A 22,259-nucleotide genomic window follows, 5' to 3' on the forward strand; every position below is an offset into this window, starting at 1 on the left:
CCTTCAGCTCAGAGATAAGACAGGCACACAGCCAGGGCCAGCTCAGCTGATGAAAAGTTGAAACAATAATAATAATAAAATAGCTCACATTTCTTAACATTTTTCTGTATCCCAGATACTCTTCTACATGCTTTCCCTAATTAAATTTACTTATGCAACTCAACAACTCTAGTAGGAAGGCACTATTGTTATTCCCATTTTACAGATGTGGAAACTGAGGCACAGAGAGGTCAAATAACTTGGCCAAGGTCTCTCACACAGGTAGCAAGTGGACAAGGCAGGAACCAAATCTAGGCAAACCAGATCCAGAGTCCTGACCACATAACCCTCTCACCGATATAAAGTGCTGAGAACGCACGGCTGTGGCACCCACGGTAGGTGACCAAGGACCCTTAGCCCCTTCTCATAGAGGAGGGAGAGGGGCCAGGGCACATGGAGCTCAGGGCCACAGGGAGGGGCCACTATCCCTCCTCCAGAGCACTAGGGCAAACCCTCCCCACATGCTTGTGGTTTAACTGAAGCCCCACCTGCCCCAGAGGATAAGGCAGGTGAGGAGGCCATCTCTAGCTTGCTTTGTCCTTTTGTCCTTCCACCTACACGAGGAAGGGATCCAAGAGTTATTTCTTGCAGAGATTTCATCGAGATGTTCTCAACCTTACTGTACATCCTTTAAAGGTGAAATAAAAATATCTAAAGGGGGAAAAAAGCCTTTTTATTCAGCATCGTAAAAGCCATTGGCAGACGTTCCGCTGGAAGGGAAATAAACAGCATAAAATTCTGCAGTGACATTTTTCTGGGAGAAGCCTCGCAGCCAGCCTGCGTCAGGAAGGTATGTATAACTGGGGTGGGGCGGCTAACAGGAGCGGGGCTTTGGGCTCCACCAGGTGGGGGCGCTGCCGCGCAACAAGCTAGCCCAGAGTGGGAGCTTAATAAATGCTTGTTAAATTCAAGAATGAATAACAAACAGAATGAGCACAGACAGGACGCCTCCCAGATCTTGCCCATTATCCCCAGCTGGAGGGCAGGCAGTAGACAGGAAAATCATGGCGTCCAGCACTGAGCCTGCGCCCCTGGGGACCAACTTCCTGGTAAATCACGGGACAGGTCGCACTCCCTCCCGTGTTCATGCCTTGGTGCTTCTGTTCTTCCACCTGCCTGCCCAGTATCGACTCCTCATGCCCCCCACTTCAAGCCTTGACCTCTAAGGGGCCCGTCCTCGTCTCACTGGGGTTGATCAGCGGAGGGTATCACAGGTGCCATTAGGAAATGCTCACTAAGTGTGTCTCAGATGAATAGAGGAACGAACGAATGAACAAGTGAATGGCATTTTCATAATCCTTGAGACTTTACAAAGCCTTTTCCCATATACCACTGCAAATACTCTCACAGCCCCCCACCCTCTGGTAGGCAGCTTTGACATCTGTGGGGACAGAGCCCCAAAGAGCAGTTTCCAGGCTCTCGGCCTCACATAGAAAGGTGCTGGCTCAGGTAGTAAATGGCCATCAACTGTGACTCGCTGGCCATCAGCTGTGGCTAGTTGGCCGTCAGCTGTAACCAGTGAGCCATTGGCCACTAATATAACTGCCGTGGCTATGCTAGCAGAAAATAGGGGGTAGCAAGAAGATGGTGGCTGGGCTGGCAAGCGGGGATTGCAGTTAGCACAGCGGAGTGTGGGTTGCGAATTGCAGAGAAGCGGACGGCAGGTTGCAGACAGTGTGGCTCCTGCTTCCTGTGTCTCCAACCCAGCCGCCAGCAAGAATATAGTGGCATGACTCCTGTATCTATGGCTCCGTGGGTGTTCCTTTTTGGCCTCACCATATCCTGCGTTCTTATGTGGGGAGCGGGAGCAGAGACCCTGCAGGCCGTCCCGCACGACAACATCATAAACCTCTTTTTCACAAATAAGAAAACAGAGACTGGGAGAAAGCATGAGAGTCCTTAATATGAGAAGGGGTGTCTTTGAAGCCAGGTCTACATCCTTTGCTTTTCTACTGTGTCAAGTTGAAATTCACAAACTGTCACTCTTGCCCAACACATAAACACACCAAAAAATCCATACCACACAGAGACACAGATGGATATACATATGTGCACACACATGGATGCATGTGCATACACGTACATATGTGCTCACACACTGATGTGTGCACGCACATACACAGATGCCCTGCAAACGTACATCAGCATAAGCACGCACACATATGCATGCCAATGAGCAGAAACATAGACCTGACAAAGAAAACAGGAGTTGGGAAGAGAGGTAAGACGTCTCAAAAACCTCAGTCTGTGCCTTCCAACACCATCGGGCTTTGCCTTTGATTTTCAACTTTCAATTTTCACATCATCGGTTACTACATCAAAACAATTTTACTGCAGGTGCCCTGGACCCAGGCTGTTTCTAGCAGCCCTGATTCCAACTTCCCCTTCCCACTGGGCCCACATTACCAATGGCATTTCACTTCTCATTAAATTCCACGTGGGGAACACAGAGAAGCAGGAGCAATGGTAGTGAAATCACCTCTCACCTCTGTTTTCCAACTCTTACTCACTTCTGTTTAAATGCCACTTAAGAAGTTGCGTTCGGAGTTCTGGTTAGACCTCCTTCCTGCCTCGTCCACTGGGCTCTTGTGGAGGTAAAATGAGAGGATGGATGTGGCCGGGCCGTGGAAACTCTAAAGTGCTGTGTACACGTGAGGAAGTTACTCTTTACCTCGCTTCCTCCCAACACTGCACTGAAACGATGATTTTGTTAAGACATAAACAAGACAAAGAGAAAAGGAGAGGAGGCCACAGCAACAAAATTGTCACTGCCGAGAAGCAGATGGGTGACTAACAACTGACTCAGGAGGCCTTAAGTCGGCAGAAGCCCAGAAAGTCTCAAATACTGGGGATCCCAGCTGCTTCTGGGGCTCAAGTCAGGCTTAAAAGTCTGACGGAAAGTCTGTGTATGAAGCAGTCAGACCCCTCAGGCACCACCCTCACTCCCTGGCACAAGAGAAAAGAGCAATGGATCCGGAGGGCTTGAAATTCCAGAACACGAGGCCTCCCGGAGGACAGGGTACTGCCGGAAAACAGAGGTATTAAGTAAAAATCTGCATGCGACCTTCTCCCATTCAATTTCCTGAATGTTGGCAGCCCAGCGCCCACCACCCAGGCTATGGCGTGAAAGGTTCCTTCCTGATGGCACAGGACCGCCCAAGAGTGGACCGAGGTGGTGTCCCCCAAACGTCCTCCACCCTACTCATCCTCCAGCCTCGTGGTACAACCAGGCTCATGTACAGAGCTTCCAGGCAGCCAGAGTATCTAATACAGAAGATGGAGACCAAAAAAATAATAACAATAACTGGGGGAAAAGGGGCTCAGATCAAACAGAAGGCAATGCAGGAAGGAGTAGGATATCTCAACACCCTACAATTGTCCTCAGAGCAATAAGAGAAGACACCGCATCTGTGAAAATAGAACAAGCTCCCATTTAAAAACAAAGAACATTCAGGAGATTAAAAAGAACTCTTGGCATTAAAAAGAGATAGAGAAAATTCCACTGGAGGGTTAATGGATAGCATTGAGGAAATCTCCTAGAAAGTAGAACAAAAGGAGTAAGAAGAAAAAGCAGGAGAAAATTTATTTTAAAAATTCAGAAAATCAGTCCAGGAGATAGAACATCTAACGAATAGATGATCCAGAAAGAGAGAGAAATTGGAGGTAAGATAATTATCACAGAAATAATATAAGCAAATGCCTTGGTACCGAAGGATGTGAGTTTCCAAATTAATGGGCCTCCTGATACCGAGGCACTTCATCAAGAAATTTCAGAACACAGAGGATGAAGAAAAGATATTAAAGCCACCGGAGAGGAAAGAAAAAAATCTGGTCACATACAAAAGATCAGGAAGCCTGCATGGCATTAAACTTCTCATAAGAAATTTTATCTCCCATGCTCCAGCAAAATAAAAGCACCATCCAAGAAATAAAAATGAAGGTGTGGGAGCCAGGAAACATGACATCAGACACAAGAGAAGCAAAGGGGGTTTCCAGCATGAGGGTGAAGAAGCCCCAGGATTGCAGCGAAGGCCACTGCATGTGAAAGAAGGATGGAGGGCTCCATCAGCGAGGTCACTAAGGAAAAAGTGAAACCAAGACACCACTTAACACCTTTGAACACCCTGAGAGCAGAGGTCCACGTCTGATACAGTGTGGAGGACTCCAGGCTCAGAGGAAAGAAAGATGCTTCTTCCAAAGTGCTTTCTTTAGACCCTAAGATGTCAAATCTCCTCACCTACCACCCCTTAAGGGAAAGCTTTGTAGCTCATCCTCAATCACATCTGGTTGCTATGGAAATGATTGTACGCATTAGCTGAACAAATACCTTGGGCACTCATTTCTCTCCAAAACAGGGTAGGGGAAGCTATAGGTGTTGCTTATTTGGATATGTGGTGGGAGACATTATATTAGCGTTCAGAGAAGATGTTTATTTATTTATTCAGAATCATCAACGTCAGAGTGAGGATACCTAGTACAGATGGAGAAGGCTGCACAGGAAGTTTAGGTGGAAATTTTACTTCCAGTTTTAAAAAGTGGAATTGATGTTATGATGTTGGCTACCTTTGGGGGTTTTTGTTTGTTTGTTTGCTTTGGAAGAGAGAGAGAATTTCAACCATGAAAATTTAAAAAGCCCTAGACTTTGAGAACAGGTGGGAAATGAGAGGTTATGGAGTGCGAGCTTTTCACTATACAAAGAACAACCCCAGGTTACAGAACAGGTGAAAGGGAGAGCTTCTGGTTCTCTTCACAGTCTTTGCCACATGCTTCCAGAACCTTCTCCAGGGTCACCTATCTCTCACTCAAAGCATTCTACAAAAAACAGAATCAAGCACCTATTCTGTGCTGGGCACTGAGGGTACTTAAATAAAAAGACACAATCTAGTGACAAAGAAAGCATGTAAACAAGGCACAGGTAAAATCATGGGGTGTGTGGAATAATAACCAGGTTGCTACAGGTGACGTGGAAAGGAGTGCATGTCAGCCTCTGCAGGCCAGGGAAGGCTTCCCTCACGGGCCTTAAAGAGGTAGGTTTTCCAGGAGGGTGATGCTGTGGGGAGTGTGTGTGTGGGGGGGGGGGGTTAGAGGAGGGGGGTTGCATTCCAAACGAAAGGCACAAAAACAACTGTTGGCTGGAATACAAGGTCAGAGCTGTGAGTTGAGGATGGGGAAGTAGGCTTAGCTACATTAGGCCCAGGTTCCCAGCTCTTAGAGGGGCTGCTAGGGAAGGATGGGTAATAAAGACGTGGTAGGGCTAGTGAGAATAGGTCTGCCATGACGGGAGGAGGAAATGCAAAGTGAGGGAAGGAAGTTTGTCTCCAGAGGCCTTGACTAATCGGGAAAGTGGGACAGAAGGTGTGCTCGGTTCCCCCTTTTGCCCGGCCCTCAGGTCTTCGTTCCCCCTCTCTCTTCATTCCCCATCCTCCCCACCCTACCCCACCCTACCCCCAACCTCCAGCCCCAGCCTGCAAGGTAATTATAAAGAAGTTAAACTGAATTACACACGCAGGGTTTATTTTGTGTTTTGCTGCTGCTGCTGCTGCTGCTGCCAATTATGGTGCAATTAGACTGCCTTCATTAGCAAATGAGATTAGAATTAACATTGTTAATTACTCGTTCTGTTAAATGGGGAAGCTGTTGGGGAGGGCACTGGGTGGGTGGTGGAGGGAGACAGAGTGCACGGCAGGGGGAGGTTTACAGCCCTCCCAGGGCTCCTGGGCCATGGCAAGTGGGGATGGAAACCAAGATTTATCAACTGTCAAGACACAGTGGAGTAAGATAAGATGGAATCTGCCAGGTCAGAAAAGGGGGGATTTACTCCTTAATAACACTCAACTACCATTCCTTACACACTCAGTCTATGTAGCACTTCACAAGCATTATTCACTTAACCCTTGCCGCCCTGTATGAAGCAGGGCTTAGCATTCCCACGTGGAGAGGATAAAAGTGACACTCAGAGAAGTTAGGTGACTTTCCCAAAGTCACACAGCTATAGTAGGTGGTAGAGCCAAGCACGTCTCCTTCACCCAGTGCCAGGCCCTTTGATTCTCATAGGAAAGGGGACCCACACATACATTATACTTTATGTGGTGACAGCTTTAAGTCAACTCATTTGATGCGCAAATTTGCCCTGTGAGGAAAACAAATTATTAGTCTCATTTTTCTCAGGAGGAAGCTGAGACTCTGAGTTTCATCAAAGGTTGATTTACCATGGCCTGCAGGCCAAATCCAGCCAGCCACCTGTTTTTGTAAATAAAGTTTTGTTGGAACACAGCCATGCCCACTTATTTGTGTGTTACCAATGTCTCGCTTTCAAACGAAAACAACAGAGTTGAATAGCTGTAACCGGGACCGTATGGCCCACGGAACCTAAAAGATTTATTATCTGCCCTTTACAGAAGAAGGGTACCAATCCCTGCTTTAAGTAACTAACATAAAGTCATACAATACATGCATAAAGGTGCGGGGTTTGAACCCAGTTCTTCTGGCCTCCTTACAGGAGGCTCTCCAGCCTGCCCAGAGGGAAATGGGGCTGTTCCAGCTAAGCTAGGCTTCCAGGGAGCTCAGAGATGCCTTCATAGTCCCCAAGGAGAGAATCATAGCAGACAATCTGAATTATTTCATCCTGACTTCAGAAATTTGATCAGGTTGGCTGCTGTAAGCAGCAATCAATGGAAAACTCAATTATGAATGGTTTTTAAAATAAGCAATTTATTATTTCTTATAATAAGAAGTCCAGAGACAAGGCAATTCCAAGTTTGGTTAATTCAGCTGGGTCTTACCCAGGTTCTTTCTACCTTTCTATTCTCCTTTCCTCAACATCTAAACTACTTCCTCCTGATTTTCAAGTGGTGGCCAAAGCTCAGGCATCACACCCCCCTCATCAACATCCAAAGGTGATGAGCGGGGGTAGCAGCTTCTTTCAGGAAGTCAGTTTTTCCGATCTCAGAAAACCTTTCCCAGAAGGTACCCCTTCCCCACCCACAATCTCCTCCTCAGTTGTCGTTAGCTAGAATTGCGTGACGTGCCGACACATGAAAAATCACCAGCCAAGGAAGTAGGATTATTACATTTGGCTGAGATGAATCAGGATTCATTCCTGGGGCAGAGGGTCCCAGTCTCTGCTGAAAAACGTGGCTGCTAGTATCTGAATTCCGACAGCAAGAAAGAAGTGGGGAGTGGGTTGCTGTTGGGAAGGCAATGGACAGAAACTTTAGGGTTCCTATTCCATGGGTCACATGAAGAGTCGTAACCCCGAGGTCTGGGAAGTAGACATAGTCCACCCTCCTCGTCTCTCTGTTCAACTCCCTGTTGCCTCTTCTTGCTGCCTGGAGCAGGAAGAGCCGGGGGAAGGGTTCATCTCCCCAGTGGCCTGGCCTCCAGTGAACCCATCACATAGGCACGAATATCTCAGGAGACCCTTTGGCCTTTGGTCCTCTCTTCCCCTCACCCACAGCCCAGCCCAGAAAGGCTAACGTTTCCGGGACCTCCCCCTGCATGTTGTCTCCTTGGTTCTTGTTCTCTCACCTTTGCATTCAACGACCTCACAAGCCATGAGCTGTGCATCAAGGAGTGGAAGTCTAGTGGCCCCAGCCAGTGGGCTGCACCAACAGGCCGCCTGTGCCAAGTGGCAGCAGTGAAGTGGCAGTGCAGATGGCCTGGGTCAGCCTGGGCAGGGCACGTCTTGGTGCGTGGAGCCTCTCCCTCTCCTCCATCCTTGCTCAGGCTAGCAATTCATAGCCTCTGCTTCCAGACCCCCAGCAGACTGACTCTCTCTCTCTTCATTTCTTTTAGACCCTGGGCATCTGAGTCCATGCACCTTTGCCAGGACTTCTTTCCTGCCATCTGGACAGAATTTGTGAGGCAGAGAGGTTACCCAGGCATTTAAAGAAGGGTGTCAGGCAAGGTAGGCCCCATCTGGGTGCCACCTGTCATGCAAAGGCTCGGGGCGAATTCCACGAGGCCACATGGCTTTCATTAAGAAAGAAGAGTTATGGGAGGCTGAGGGGAACTGTACATGGAGTGAGCAAGGGACGGCCTGGTCCTCACTCCTCCCGTCCTCCCCACTGACAGGGCGCTGGCTGGAGCTGGGCCATCAGCTGAGGGCCAGCACAGGTTTGCATTTCCGGCAATGTCGCTGACAGGCTCGGTCTCGGGAAAATCTCCATCGTGCAAGAGAGGAGACGCATGTTCCCTCCACCCTTGGGTCAGTCAGGCTGTTTATACTGCAGTGGAAGGCCCTGCATTAACTATATACATGTGTACGTGCACATGAGCGGGCGGGCGCTCTCGCTCTCGCTCTCTCTCTCTCTCTCTCTCTCTCTCTCTCTCTCTCTCTCTCTCTCTCTCTCTCTCTCTCTCTCGCCCCGCCCTCCCCCAGCTGGCCCTTTGACTTTACTCAGCTGTCTGCGTGGAAACAAACATTTCAGCCTCTAGCATTTCCTCTAAGCAGGTGGTTGGAGCCCAGAGGAGCCCCATTTCCTTTTTTCCTTTCCCTGTGCTGTCACAGCCTTAGCACTGCTAGATTTTCCTCTAAAAGCCTCTGCGTGTTTCTAAAGTACAGTATTAAGCTTCTCTAGCTGCCTCTTGGGGAGTGTCGGCTCTCTGTCCCTTCCTCCACGCTCCAAGTTCTTCAGGCTCAAAAAGCTGGTAATCAGATGACTGAGCACACTCCCAAATCCACACCCTCTCCTTCCTGCCAATCCCAGCCATGTAAGACTCACCCCTCCCAACAAAGTCCACTCCACGGCCCTCCTGTCAGATGCCGTGGGATTTACCCCAAACCTGGGGGCCTGGCAGGTGGTGGCCCGAAATGGAAAATCGAAAAGAAGGGGTTGGGGAATGGCCAACTCTGTGGGCTGGACACAGATATGACAGATCCCAAGAAGAGGTTTAAATGACCTCTCTCTCGTCCTCGTCCTGATTTGGAGAGTCCAGTGCTCCTGGAGAAGAGGTTTACATCCTTCAACCTCCAGGGACAAGCATGGACTATGGTGCAGGAATAGAACTGTTGGAAAGTGACCCTGGACCCCCTTCCCATGGGTGGCTGCACTCAGGCGCAGCTTCCGGCAGGCCACCTCTGACCGGCAACCTCCCATGGGCCCCAAGGCCCCACGTGCCAGGCAGCTGACGGACAGCCAACCCCTCCCCACAGCTGGCACCACATCAAGAGTCTGCCTGGAACCATGCTAGCTAGGTTTTCTCCCCTCTCCACAGGTAACTGAGCCTGAGGGTGGGGGTCAGTGTCTCCCTCAGACATGCAAACCCCCTCCTGTGTCCAGCATATAGCCTGGGCCCAGACAGCCTAGGAGAATGGGAAAAGCGGGGCTCCAGGCCTTCCCTTCCCTTGTTCATCCTGGTTTCATGGATTCTCCTGTCACAAACAGAGCCTCTTCCTACGTGCATGCGGCACTTAGAATGCCCAAGCCCGAACCCCTGGTGCAAGGCAGGTATCCACCCTGAGGATGCCCTACCTGGCCAAGCAGAGTGGTTAAGAGGAAGGAAGAAAAGTGGGAGACAGGAATTGTTTGAGTGCCCAAGACGTGTCAAGTGCCTTATGTAAGGGCATCTGAGCGATCAGTGGTCTGAGGGCCTGAGGCTCGGCTTCCTCGTTGATAAAACGGAAAGAATCACAAAGTGTCGTAAGGCTGAGGTGATGGGTTGCAGGTTACAGTTAACGTCAAGGGGAACTGGGAAGGCCCAGTTCGGGAAGGAGACACCCTCTCCCTACACATGAAGAGGGGGGCCCAGAGAGTCGAATTGGGGCCAACTCCTAGAAGGCTTTGAGTGCTGGACTTATCTGATAGGCAGTGGGGAACTATCAAAGGTTTCTGAACCAGGAGTGACCCTTCCAAGCCATGGCCCTAGCACAGACGTTAGGATGGCTCACAGAAAGGAAACTTTGGAAATGTCCAAAAATAAAAATGAAAACCAGTAGAAAATGGAGTCTGCTGTCTGTCATCTTGGTGAAGAGAATATTCCAGTCCCAGCCAAATGAACTTAAATGACTGAAGACATTGCAAGGCGTGAGTGGGAGCCGGGGAGCTGAGGCCAGATGGTGTGGTACCTCTGACCACTGACAAATCCATCTCCCCTAGGTGGCCCGAAAAAAACAGCAGCTCCAGGCCAGATCCCATCCACCTGACATTCCTGTTAATAACAAAGCCTAATTAGCATGGCTTTTAAGCATCCATTACATTAATTTAACATGAAAATCTAATGGAGCTTTATTGGAATTTTTTTTTGGCAAAATTAACCCTGAGGGTTTCTTACACATGTTTTCATTAGGGGCTGTGAGCAGTGGAGATCATCAGAGACTCAGAATCAGCCCTTGTGGTTTTAGTGCTGATCCAGTGCCTCTGTCCCCAAGCCCCAGGGTATGTAGGTCTTTGTTTAGCAAACTTCTGCCCCGACACCAAATAGTTCCCATAAAGGACAGTTAAGATGGTGGGAGATTCAAGCCCCAAGATTTAGCAGTGCCTCTCTGATTCAAACACATCCCAAAGGCTGCAATTCTGGGGCCCTGAATTGAATGCCCTGACAGGGAGGCATTCACCATTCGATGGTTTGACCCAAGCTGTTCCCCACTCCCCTTCTCCTGGCTATCTTTTGCTAGGGGTGGCCACGTAACCCAGTTCTGGACTAAAACAAACAGGCAGAAGCCTCAAGGGAGGGCATTCTTCCCTGAACAAAAAAGCAAAACTAACTAGAAGAATGCCCTCTGCCCATTCTTCACACATTCTTCCCACCTGGAACATGGATGTAAGGTATGGAACAGTAGCAGCCATCTTCTGCCATGAGGACAAAAGCCCCAGGCTTTTGGGGGGAGGGGGACAACAAGTGGAAAAGAGGAAGAGCCTGGGTCACTTAAGCATCATAGAGCTGGACAGGGTACCAGTCCTCAGCAGTCTATGCCTGAGCTGCTCACTGCTTAAAACAAACTCTTTATTTGTGCAAGTCTCTGTTAGTCAATTTTGCTGCTACTTGCAGCCAAAAACAGTCCTAACTGATAGAGCTGGATCTGGGTCCCGGATTCCATGTGACTTTCGGCAGGTCTCTGTGTTCCTGAGTATCAATTTCATCACTTATAAAATAGAAGGATGGAACAAAACATGTTTAAAAAAATTTTTTAGCAATAGACCCTAACCATTCCACCCCATCCCAATGAAATCGTGTTTCATGAGAAGTTTGTAAACCAAATCTAAGGACAGGTGTTCAAGAAAGCACGGGCTTTCTGGAGTCTGGCCTGCTGGGTGTTGCCCACCCTACTCCAAAGAAGCCACAAAGACCCCTCTGGGGTCCCCAGTGCTCCAACAAGCACGGTTCATGAAACCACCACCCTTAAAGATGTCTGAGGGCCTTTCTGGCTCTGATTAGGGTTTCTAGGTGGGAATTCCCGCCCTGTTCTCAGGAATTTTTTTCAACTTTCCCGTTCCCGAATCCCAAGAAAAGTTGGTCGGAAAATCGGCTCCTTGAACTCAGGTGGTTGGTAGTATCGGCCGTCACTTCGTGGAAACGATTCATCGTGGAGAACAGAAAACAGTTTATATCTCGGGATTCGGGAACGGGAAAGTGAAAACAATTCCTGAGAACAGGCGGGAATTCCTGCCTGGAAACCCTAGCTCTGATATCATGAGCTTCTGCCTCCAGAAAGCATGGAGTGGCTCTGGCTCCTCGGAGCCAATGTGGCAGGCAGAGTTCTAGAGCGATGCTTGTCTCCCTTGAGTGGCACACGATCTCTCCTGGGTACCCTGATCAAACGCCAGTTCTGCTTCAGCGGGTCTGCGATGGAGCCTGATCTCTAACGCGCTCTCTGTGATGCACACGCTCCTGGCCCACGGACCACACTTTGAGAAGCAGGCGTAATGTTGTCATCATCGCCATCATCATCCTGTCCAGCCAGGCCGTTGCTTCGCCGGTCGTACATCTCCAAGCAGGTGAACAGCCTGGAGCAGTGAGGAGACAGCATGGTCTCAGAGTCGGGCCGACAGGGCTGAATGCTGGCTCTGCCACTTCACTGCGGGATTTGGGGCAACTGGCTCAGCCTCTTGGAGCTGAATATGAGGGTCACACTGCACATTTCTGCACATACTATAGATGCTACCAGGCTGGGTCAGCAGGCAGGGTCTGCAGCTGAGGAACGGTCCTCTGGGCCAACTAATCATCCTTCTGAAGCAAGACAACCCAGCAAGACAAGGCCAGGGCTGATGGGCGCGGGGAGGGGACAGAAAGCAGGTGGTGAGAGGAAGGGTGAGAGGCAGGGAGAAATTGGGGTGGGTGTGTCAGAGCATTTTGACATTCAAAGAAAGTGCAAATTACATGCAAATAGTATCTCTCTCTGACAATAATGCAATTGGATAAAGACTCCTCTCCCCTGACCTTAACTTCCCACTGCTCTCCCAAACGCCAGTCATCAAGCTAGGGAGGGAGCCACCACAGAACTGAAGCAGCCTTCTGATCTCACCTCTACGCCCATTTTTCAGGTGGAGAAATTGAGGCCCAGAGAGAATAAGCAACGTGCTCAAGATCACACAGCTAATCAGTAGCTGGCTGGGCAGCCCCCCAGGTCCCCTGCCTGTGAATCTATGAAATGGCAACAGGGAATAGGGGGAAACACTAAAAGCTGTGAAAAGGAGCCAGGCTGAAGGAGGCAGGAAGCATGACAAGATACTGTCACGGGGCCAACCAAGACAAAGCCCTTTGTTGGGCTAAGCAGCCAAGACAGGAAATAAAGATGCCATGCGAGGCCCTCACTCCCCAATTAGTGTCACTGCTTCTCCTTAACCCAGCCCCTGCCACGGGTGGAAAATCTGGCTGCCTTGAGAGCCCCACTCCTCACCAGCTCCTTGAGGATCTTGGGAAAGCGACAACTGCAGAGCTTGAAGGTAAGGGGTGGGGTCCCACCTGCCTGCACCTGCACTTTGGCGTCACCCCAGCCCAGCGTCCAAACCCACCTCTGCCATACACTGGCTGTGTGACTTTAGGCAAGTGCTTCCCCTCTCTGGTCTTCAGGCTCCTTGGCTATAAAATGGAGATGGAAATTCTGCCACACCAGGAACAGTCAACCATGCTCAAAGGTACGATGTGCCTGACAGACAGGCCCCAGACGCGTGTGATGTCCTGCCCTCTTCCCTGCCATCTGCTGACACAGACGCAGCCCTGACCTGAATTGAATAATTCAGAAGCCATTTTATTCTTGGGCACCTTGGATGATATTTTCTTAACACTAGCAGATTTTTAAGGTGTACTCAAGCCAAGATCAAAATGAATTTGACTTTCTGAGCTCACAATGGAAGACAATTTAGGGGAGAGGAATGACCAAAAATGAAGGCTTGGAAATTACGAAGTCAAACTGGCCACTAGTGGGCTCGTGTCATTCACCCCATGGGGCACTAGAAGGGACAAGAAGAAGACTCAGTGGCCTCAGAGACCAACAAAGAAGCACTGGCCAGAGGCTGCAGGGCTGGTGGTGGCCCAGGCCAGAGAGAAGCAGGGCCCTTGATTCTGCTGTGAGCACAGGGACGTCCGCAGCAAGGTGGGAGAGCGGCGGGCGGCCCACCGAGCAGCTCCGTGCCGCCTTGCCTCTCCAGGGCTTGGTCCCTTTCTGCCTTCCACAGGCTGGGAGCTCACCCTCCCCTTCGTACAAGCTGCTCAAATTTCAGCCAGCTCTCTCAGGCTAGGTCTTTCTGCACCAGCTTTCTGATTATTTCCGCCTCTGCTGTTCCTCCACCGAGCATAACTCTTCAAAGGTTTAGTCCACTTCTTACTCTCCTCTTGTATACGCTCCCCTCCATGGTACCCACTAAGGGGGTCCACACTGATAGCACTCTGGATCCACAGCACCTTGGCACCTGCCTCTCTCAGAGAGACGGCGGCGCCCAAGCCATGGTGGCCCAGGGCCCATCCAAAATGACCCCATCAGCATACTTGCCGGGCAGGGCCAGCAGCAAGAACAGAAGGAGGCTGCATGCGGGTCAAGAGACCCGGTTCTTGGCCCAGTGTTGCTGCCTACTTGCTGTGTGACCTTGGGTTCTCACCAGCCTTCTCTGAGTCTTATCTGTAAAATGTAGTGGTTGTATGATATGTCTGGTTCTGACATGCTGAGCCCCTCGCCCCTCACCCCTCACCCCTCACCCCTCACCACAAAGAGAAGCTGAGGAGAGGAAAACTGGCCTGTGAGACCTGGGCACTGGCCATGCAGTACTGGGGTAAAGTGAGGAAAATGAGCAGAGCTGACACAGGGACCTGCCATCCAGGGAGCTACGAGGCCACGGGGGAAGAAAAGGGAAGCTCCACACTGGTTTAATTGCACAGAAACCAGCTGGAGATTTAGAGCCGAGAGTTAGTTTAAAGGAAGGAATGGTGCTTATTTGAGTGGTTATGCAAATTGATTGCTGCAAAGACTTCTGGAAAAAATGATTATCTGACTGTGTGAAGAAATGGGACTGAGAATGAGGAGGGAAGACTCCATGTTCTGCAATTCTCATCCATTCCTCAGAAACTGGACCCTCTGTGCTTTCCCAGCCTGCAAAACAGCACGAGTCCTTCCCACATCACAGGGATGGCAAACAGAGGCTCAGCCTCACACAGCAAGTTGGAGGCAGAGCCAATGGAGACCTGCCTTGTCCTAAGACCTACGAAGTCCCTGACCTCTGTTCTCTGGGGGAGACACCTTCACTCACCAGCCTGGCTTTCTTAGTCCTGCCCCAGGAGTGGCTGCTGGCTCTTCCTTGGGGGAGGGTGTGGTGTGCAGCCTCCAAGATGGCCCCCCGTGATCCCCATCTCCTGACTCGTGCCCTCAGACAGGCCCCTCCTGCACTGTGTAACCAAGGGGATATGGCAACACTGACACTTCCACCTTATTCTCTTACTCGCTCTGGGGACAGCCAGCCACCACGTCATGAGGACACTCAAGCGGCTCTGTGGAGAGGTCCACATGGTGAGGAACTGACACCTCCTGACCACACCAGCAGGCCACGCCTGTGAGGGAGCCGTCTTGGAATGGGGCATCCTGGGGCAGACTCTCCAGCCCCAGTCCAGCCTCAGAGGACCGCAGCCTTGGGCCAGCATCTTGACTATAACTTCATGAGAAACCAGGAACCAGAGGCTCCCAAAGGTCTAACTAGAGAAACGATAAATGTTTGGTGTTGTTCTGAGCCACTGAGTTTTGGGGTAACTTTTATGCATCAATTGGTAACTGATACAAGTAGGAACAAGCCAAAGCAGCAGGGTTCCCCCCCACAGGGCTCGGCTTTCTACTCATGGGCCCTCAGGACTTGAAGGAGCTCAGGGGCCTGAGTGGGAGGCTGGGTCCTTAGGGTTGGGTTCCAGCAAAGAGGCAACCATTGTTGTAGCCACGGAATGACGTATGTCCCTCCTGGAAGCTCCAGCACCTCCTCAGCCACTCCCTAGGGCCCTAGGGCCTGAAGGTCAAGTCCACATGTCCTCGCAGGCAGGCAGGCCCTGGCCCTGTGCTTTCATCCCTCTTCCATCAAGCACTCCAGCCACAACTCTCACCCCTGCCTCACCCCGTGAGCCCTGCTGCCCTCTCACATTGGGCCTCTCACTATTTCCTGGAAGAGAAAAGCCCTCCCAGGGCTCCACACCTTTGCATATGCTGTTCCCTCAGCCTGGAATATGCTCCTTCCTTTAGTCACATGGAAAACTCCTGCGTGAAACCTCAGCCCCTCTGGGAAGCACACCACTGCCTCAGGCAAGCCGGCTCCGTCGCTCTACCCCTGCACCGGCAGAAGTTAGTGATGTATGGTTTCTCCTCTCCGTCTCTCCCTCCAGACTGCATCCTCTGGGAGCTGGGCCATGCCTTCATCCACAGGCCTTTACCACAGAGCACTGGGCCTTGCATGCAGTCTTTCCCTAATAAACTGTTTTGTTGAATTAATGAATGAATACATGAACAAATGTGGCCTTGAGCAATTCGCTCTTGCTCTCCGGGGCTCAGTTATTCAACTTTAAAATAGGAATCACCATCGGCATCATCATCATTCCCTTCCCTGCTTACTTCATTCACAGCCTGTCATGGTGATCCAGTGGGACAAAGGATGCTTGTCCTTCGGGAGGGCTTTCCTTCACTCTGTGAGGATGTAACATCACCCCCACTCTGCAGGGCTGCTCTGTCCCCCAGCCCAGGTTTCGGGGACCCTCACAGGACCTTCTGGGAGGAAGGCACAACATGGTCCCCTTCCCGTTCCTTGCCCGCCTCCCTCTCCTGCAGTAATTCTGCTCCATAGGGCCACCCCCAACTTCCCTAGTAGCATGAAGAGGTCCCTCCAGCCACAATCTACTCCCCCTCCTTTCTTTTCTCTTCTCTTTTTCAACAAGCAAACTTGAGAAATGGTAAACGTTTTCCCCATTATTCAAATGGCATGGAAATTACCTACTTGGCATTCCTCTTTGACATGGAGCCTTTAATTAGCCACCGGCTCCCCATTCCCCAGGTATTCCTCCCTGCTCTGCCGCTCCCTCACTTCCTCACCTCCCTCCCTCCATTAGCATCCTAATCAGGGATGCTCAGACTTCAGAGCAGGCTTGGTGGTTTCCGGAAAGAGCCCATCCATGACTGGAGAGGAAGAGCTTGGGTTCTGGTCTCTGCTCCTGTCACCAGCTCTCCAGTGACCTTGGAATTCTGTGAGGTCACACGCAAGTTGGGGCCAGAGCGAGACTCAGATCAGAGCTATGGACCCGTCCCAATCTCTATCCTCAGTTCCACAAAGTAGCATCACCTCATTTCATAGACCCCTCCCCAGACCCACCTCGCCACGGCTCCTGCCCTCTTCAGCTTTCCCCATTCCTAGCGATCAGCCTCGCTTCTCCCTTGCCTTGTGCTTGGGGTTCCCACACCCTGGGGCCTCCAGGGATATTGGTGGGGGTGTGGGGTCAGCTCTCCGTCTGGTCCCTATAGGTCGTCATTATGGGGTGGATGAGAGACAACAGGTGCAAGGTGTCATGAGCCTGCGGGAGAGTGAGCCGCTGTCCTGACTGTCAAGAAACAGGCAAACTAACTGAGAAGACTAGACTGTCATACAGGATGCCACCAAGAATCAGAGAGGAGGCATAGTCACTCTACCTCTTGGGTAACACTAGCTGCTACAACATGGAAACCGTGAAATCTCAGCGAATGGTTTATCTTGCTCACATAAAGACCAAAGCAGCATGGGGAATGGGAGGGGGCAGCATACCATGTTTCCTAAAGTCATTTTATGGACCAGGCTGAGGAAGGCTCTGCCATCTTCAACATGCAGCTTCCAAGGTTGCCCTGGATATTTGGCTGGCGAATGAGGAAGGGAGGATGGAAAAGACACATCCATGCTTTACCCACCAGGGCCCAGAACACATCACTTCAGCTCACATTCCATCAGTGAGTAACAGACTGGGAAATGCAGTCCTGTTGGGGCATCTGCTTCCCCACAGTAACTCCACACTATGGAAGGGGATGGAAGGGGAGCACATAGAGTTGCCTCTGCCACATTAAACCTCAGTTTTATTATCTGTGAAATGGGGGCAGGGAGGATTGATTGAATATCAGAGATGAAAAAGACCCCCATTTTACAAGTGGGTAAAGTGAGGTCAGAAAGTTCAATGACTTTCCCATGATCGTAATGACACAACCAGAAATCTAGGTTTCTAGACCCTCAAACCAATGATAAAAATTATAGCTACCACTCACAGAGCACCTCCTCACACAAGCCTTTTACACACATTGTCTCTGATTCTCACACATCTGTGAGGTAGGTATCATTGTCCCTATTTTGCAGAAGAGGACATTGAGATTCAGAGAGAGCAACTTACCCAGTGTCACTTGACTTGCAAGTAGCAAAGCCTGGGTTTGGTCTCTGCTCCTGTTACCAGCTCTCCAGTGACCTTGGAATTCTGTGAGGTCACACACAAGCTTGACCCTGCCTCAAACTGCCTCCCCTTTCCCTATGCCCTTGTCTTACAAAACAGCTAATGCTGAAATCTCCTTGGTTCAGGGACCAAGGCCCCAGCATCCCATGTCTGTCCCTTGGAAGGGAAATCCCCCTGTGGACCACACACCCTGGATCCCCTGCAGGGGAGGTCACACGCAAGTGCAACTACCACCGTCAACAGAGAACCGAAGTCCAAAGAGAATGAGCCACTACTGCAGGTGAACCCACAAGAAAGGGGCGATATAACTCAGGATTCAGTTTAGCTGCAGCCTTCCAGGTGGGGGTCCTGGTGCATTCAGCGATAGGGCCTCAAGCTCCATCTACCATGTTGCCCCAAAGCCTCTCTCCTAAGTCCACCTCATGGCCTAGTGCGGCTACACCCGTGCTAGTCGTTACCTCTGCATTGCAGCCAGCAAGAAAGGAAAACACAGGGAAAGAGCAGGCCCCCCTCCCTTTAAGGACACTTCCCAGAAGTTGGACTTGTCATTTCTACTATCATTCTATTGTCCATAACGTGGTCATAGAGCCACATCTAGTTGCAAGGGAAGCTGGGAAATGTAGTTTTTATTCTGGGTATGTGCAGGGTTCTTACAGAGGAAGAGAGAATTCATATAGAAGGCCTGTAGTCTCTGTCCCAGAAACAGTCAGACAGCTCCCAGTCCAGGCCCTGGGCCTGTGACAACGCTGCCAGGGTGATGGAGACAAGGGCTGCAGGCTTGGTGCAGTCCCAGGATAAGAAATGACGGGTCCCCAGCTGACTCCTTCCCCTCCAGGAGCCTCCACTGATATTTGTGACTGTAAGAACTCAACCCCAGGTAGGGGGCTTAGCGGGCAACTCATCTCCAAGGAGGATTATCTGGCTTCCAGCTGTGTGGTTGGTCTATCTGGATGCTGGAAATGTTTGCGCCCTCCTCCTCAAGGGCAGAGAGAAGGATTGAGCCACCTCCTTCCTCCCTGACTCACTGCCCCCTAAAATCTTCTCTGCAGAGAGGGAATGAAATGAGGTCCAAGGCCCCCTCCCTTATCTTTCCCTGGAGCCATACTGTGATGGGTGATTTTGTGTATTCACTTGACTGGGCTACGGGGTACCCAGACATTTGGCCAAACATTCATTTGAGGGTCTCTGTGAGGGTGTTTCTGGATGGGGTTAACATTTGAATCAGTAGAAAAAGTAAAACAGACTGCCCCTCCTTAATGTGGGTGGGCCTCATCCAATCAACTGATGACCTGAACAGAACAAAGGAAAACTGGGTGAGAGGGAATTTCTCCTACCTGACTGATTGCGGTGGGGTGTGGATCTTTCCCAGGCTTCAGATCAAGAATTGGCTCTTCTGGGGTCTTGAGCCTGGTGACTTTCAGACTGGGCCTAACACCATCAGTTCTCCTGGCTCTCAGGCCTTTGGACTCTGGCTGGAACTACACCAGCGGCTCTCCAGGGTCTCCAGTTTGCTGACTGCAGATCTCAGCCTCTGTGATCACATGAGCCAATTCCTTATAATAAATAAACAAACAGCTAAATTATTATTGTATTTTATTTATATATATATATATAAAATCTCCATCCTATTGGTTGTGGTTCTCTGGAGAACCCTGACCAATACGCATGCCCACTTGACGATCAGGTAAATTGGGGTCACGTGCCGGTCCTGAGCTCCACCCTTCCTTGGTTGCAGGGCTCGCACAGGTCACTGCACCTGCCAGTGCTTTGGCTTCCTCACCTGTAAAATGGGTTCATCCTAACTGCCTCATGAGACTGGCACGAATATTGGATTAAATGAGATTACCTAAATAAAAGGTCTGGCACATAGTAGGTGTTCAATTAATCTTAGTTTCCCTTCCCTTCCACAACCCCCATCTAGGCTAAAGCTCAATGAATTGGCAAGAGCAGGCAGTGGCAGTATCCTAGCAGTAAGAATTATTTGGGATTCATATATTCATAGTAGGTAGCATACAAAGGGACATAAAAATGCCCCTCCCACACCAACCTAAGGTTTATATGTTTCTGGACTATCTCCCCCCTCTTTTGTTCTTCAGGACCTTCCTCCCTTCTCAATTCTTGCTCACCTGGAAACATGGTAGGGGTGGGCTTGTTAGGGACCACTGTGGCTATATCACCAGTCCCACACCTTTCCCCCAGGTGTGACAGTGCCATCCACCCCCTAGAGTTGATCAGAATTCTGTCCCTGTACCTCCTAGGGCTATTCCAGACTCTCTATCCTCTGGGATAAGAGAGAATTGGGGTGAGAGGGAAGGAGGCCCCATCAAAGTATATTGGTGGAAGGCCTTTGACCCAACATGATAAAAGCTGATGGTGCTTTAAAGACACTAAAGTGTTCAAGCATTTCTGCCCCCTTTTTGGGAGAGCATCCACGAGAGGAGACTCTGGTCTGTTTCTGTCACAAACTGGAAGTGAAGGGAAAGCCTCAACTCCCTCTTCTGTGACACAAGGACGAGGGATCAGATAATCTCCACAGTCCCCTCCAGCCTGATCAGTCAGCGATGCAAGTGGTGGACACATGTCCCCTTTGGAACATCCCCTTCCGTGTGGCACCCAACCTCCCTGTCAGGGAACCCCGAACTGTGTATATTGGGGGCAAGGGTGAAAAGTCACTCTGGTGGCATGTCTTGACCAGGCAGGTCTGCAGTGGCCAGCTCTGTGTCCTCTTCCCACTCCATGGGAGCCCCTGGGTTCCTGCTGCCCCCAAGACTAGCCTCCCCACCTCATTTGGGTCCGGGGGGTGCCCATGAACCTTAAGTGGGCCCCTTAAGAGGAATGTCTTTTTGTTAAGTTACCCGGAATTGGTTACCATTGTTGCAAACAGACACCCTGACTGATACACAAGCCATGCCCATGGGCTGAAACATATAAGCCCCAGTTTGTAAGCTGGCATGCTTGCCCTGTGACCCATCCTGGGGTTTTTCTGTCCTGCCCCTTTTCATGACCAATTACGGAAGTCTCTTCTCTCTTCTTCTTTTTCCAAGGAAGGAAAAAAAGAAGGTGGTATTTCCAGGATGAACAAAACCCTGGATAAGGGTAACCTTAAAGGTAGCTCCCCTCCAAAAAGGAAATCATCACCAGCCAAACTATATTGCTTTGAATTAGCCTGTGTTCACTTAACAGAACATTGCTGAGTGTCTGCTGGGTTCCAGGCACTGCACTAGGCTCACGGACATGCATGAATGAAGACGTGCCTTTCCTGGAGCCGCTCACAGTCCAGCCCTCCTCACAGATGAAAATCCGAGTTTCTCGGCAGTATAGGAGCTTCATGTTTTACGAGATTTTGCATTATGTGAATCTGACACTGTGATATAAAGATATTAATAAAGTCTCACTTTATATGCAAAATGTGAAATAATGTGTATCCCCAACATTCTTTTTAAGCATGAAGAATGTTGAAGCTGGCAGGCCCGGTGAATTGTAAACTGTTTGCATGCTCACCACACAGCAATGCCACTTTAGCTGATAAACAGAAACACCTACCAACCTTTGTCAGGATGCATATTAAATTATGCAGGTTCCTGAATTATGCAAGGCCCTGGAGAGTGTTCGTCTCACACATCACGCGACAGGTCTGGTGTCAGAGTTCCGGCTGCAGAGCCAGAGTGCAGGGATTTCACCCTGGCTCTACCACTGTGTGATCTCAGATGAGGTTCTGAGCCTCTCTGTGTCTCAGTTTCCTCATCTGTACAATGAGGATAAGAGTGCCTACCCCTCAGGGCTTATGAGGATTATACGTCTTCTTCCATGCAGTGTACTCAGAAGAATGCCTGCAGCCACTCCAGCAGGGGGCAGGTGCAGCATCTCACTGGGCTGTGGGTTGGAAGGAAGGGGTCATCCACACATACGACGAGGAACAGGAACTGCCACCCAGGGCAGAAGCAGGGGCAGCTGCACTCTGCAAAACCCTGACTCCTGGGTGCCCCACACAGCTAGAAGCACCGCGACTAGAGACCTTCTTTGCAAAAGCAGGGTCCTCTCACTCTAGTGACAACACTGCCCCTTCATGCTTGGGGGCTCTGGCACCATCCAGACGCTTGATGCTGACAGGCGTTGTACCCCCATTCAGAGAAGTCACCAATACTCTAGATTCTTTTAAAAAGTAACCCAGCGTGAATTGGGCCGCATCCTCACCCCAAGGAGAAAGCAGAGTAGGTGCCCAGGTACCCCAGAACCAAGCCTCTGGCCAGCACCTCGGTGTTCCAAAAGCCTGCCTCTCCAACAGGCTCCATCAGTTAACTTTTAAAAAGCCAGTCTAATGTATAATGACCACCCTGCAGCTTCCCCTAGGGAAGCAC

At 50.4% G+C, this 22,259-nt stretch overlaps 1 long non-coding RNA gene across 2 annotated transcripts in view; it reads right to left on the reverse strand.

The window, feature by feature from the left end:
• LOC141568885 (uncharacterized) overlaps window positions 1-19,448 on the reverse strand; it is a 151,750-nt gene extending 132,302 nt beyond the window's left edge. For both annotated transcript variants that reach the window (XR_012492146.1, XR_012492145.1), the window contains exon 1: window positions 19,236-19,448. This is a non-coding gene — a long non-coding RNA (uncharacterized LOC141568885). The remainder of the gene's footprint in view (window positions 1-19,235) is intronic.
• Window positions 19,449-22,259: the final 2,811 nt, after the last annotated feature.

Source organism: Rhinolophus sinicus, linkage group LG15, assembly GCF_036562045.2.
Source record: "Rhinolophus sinicus isolate RSC01 linkage group LG15, ASM3656204v1, whole genome shotgun sequence".
Classification (NCBI taxonomy): Eukaryota; Metazoa; Chordata; class Mammalia; order Chiroptera; family Rhinolophidae; genus Rhinolophus; species Rhinolophus sinicus.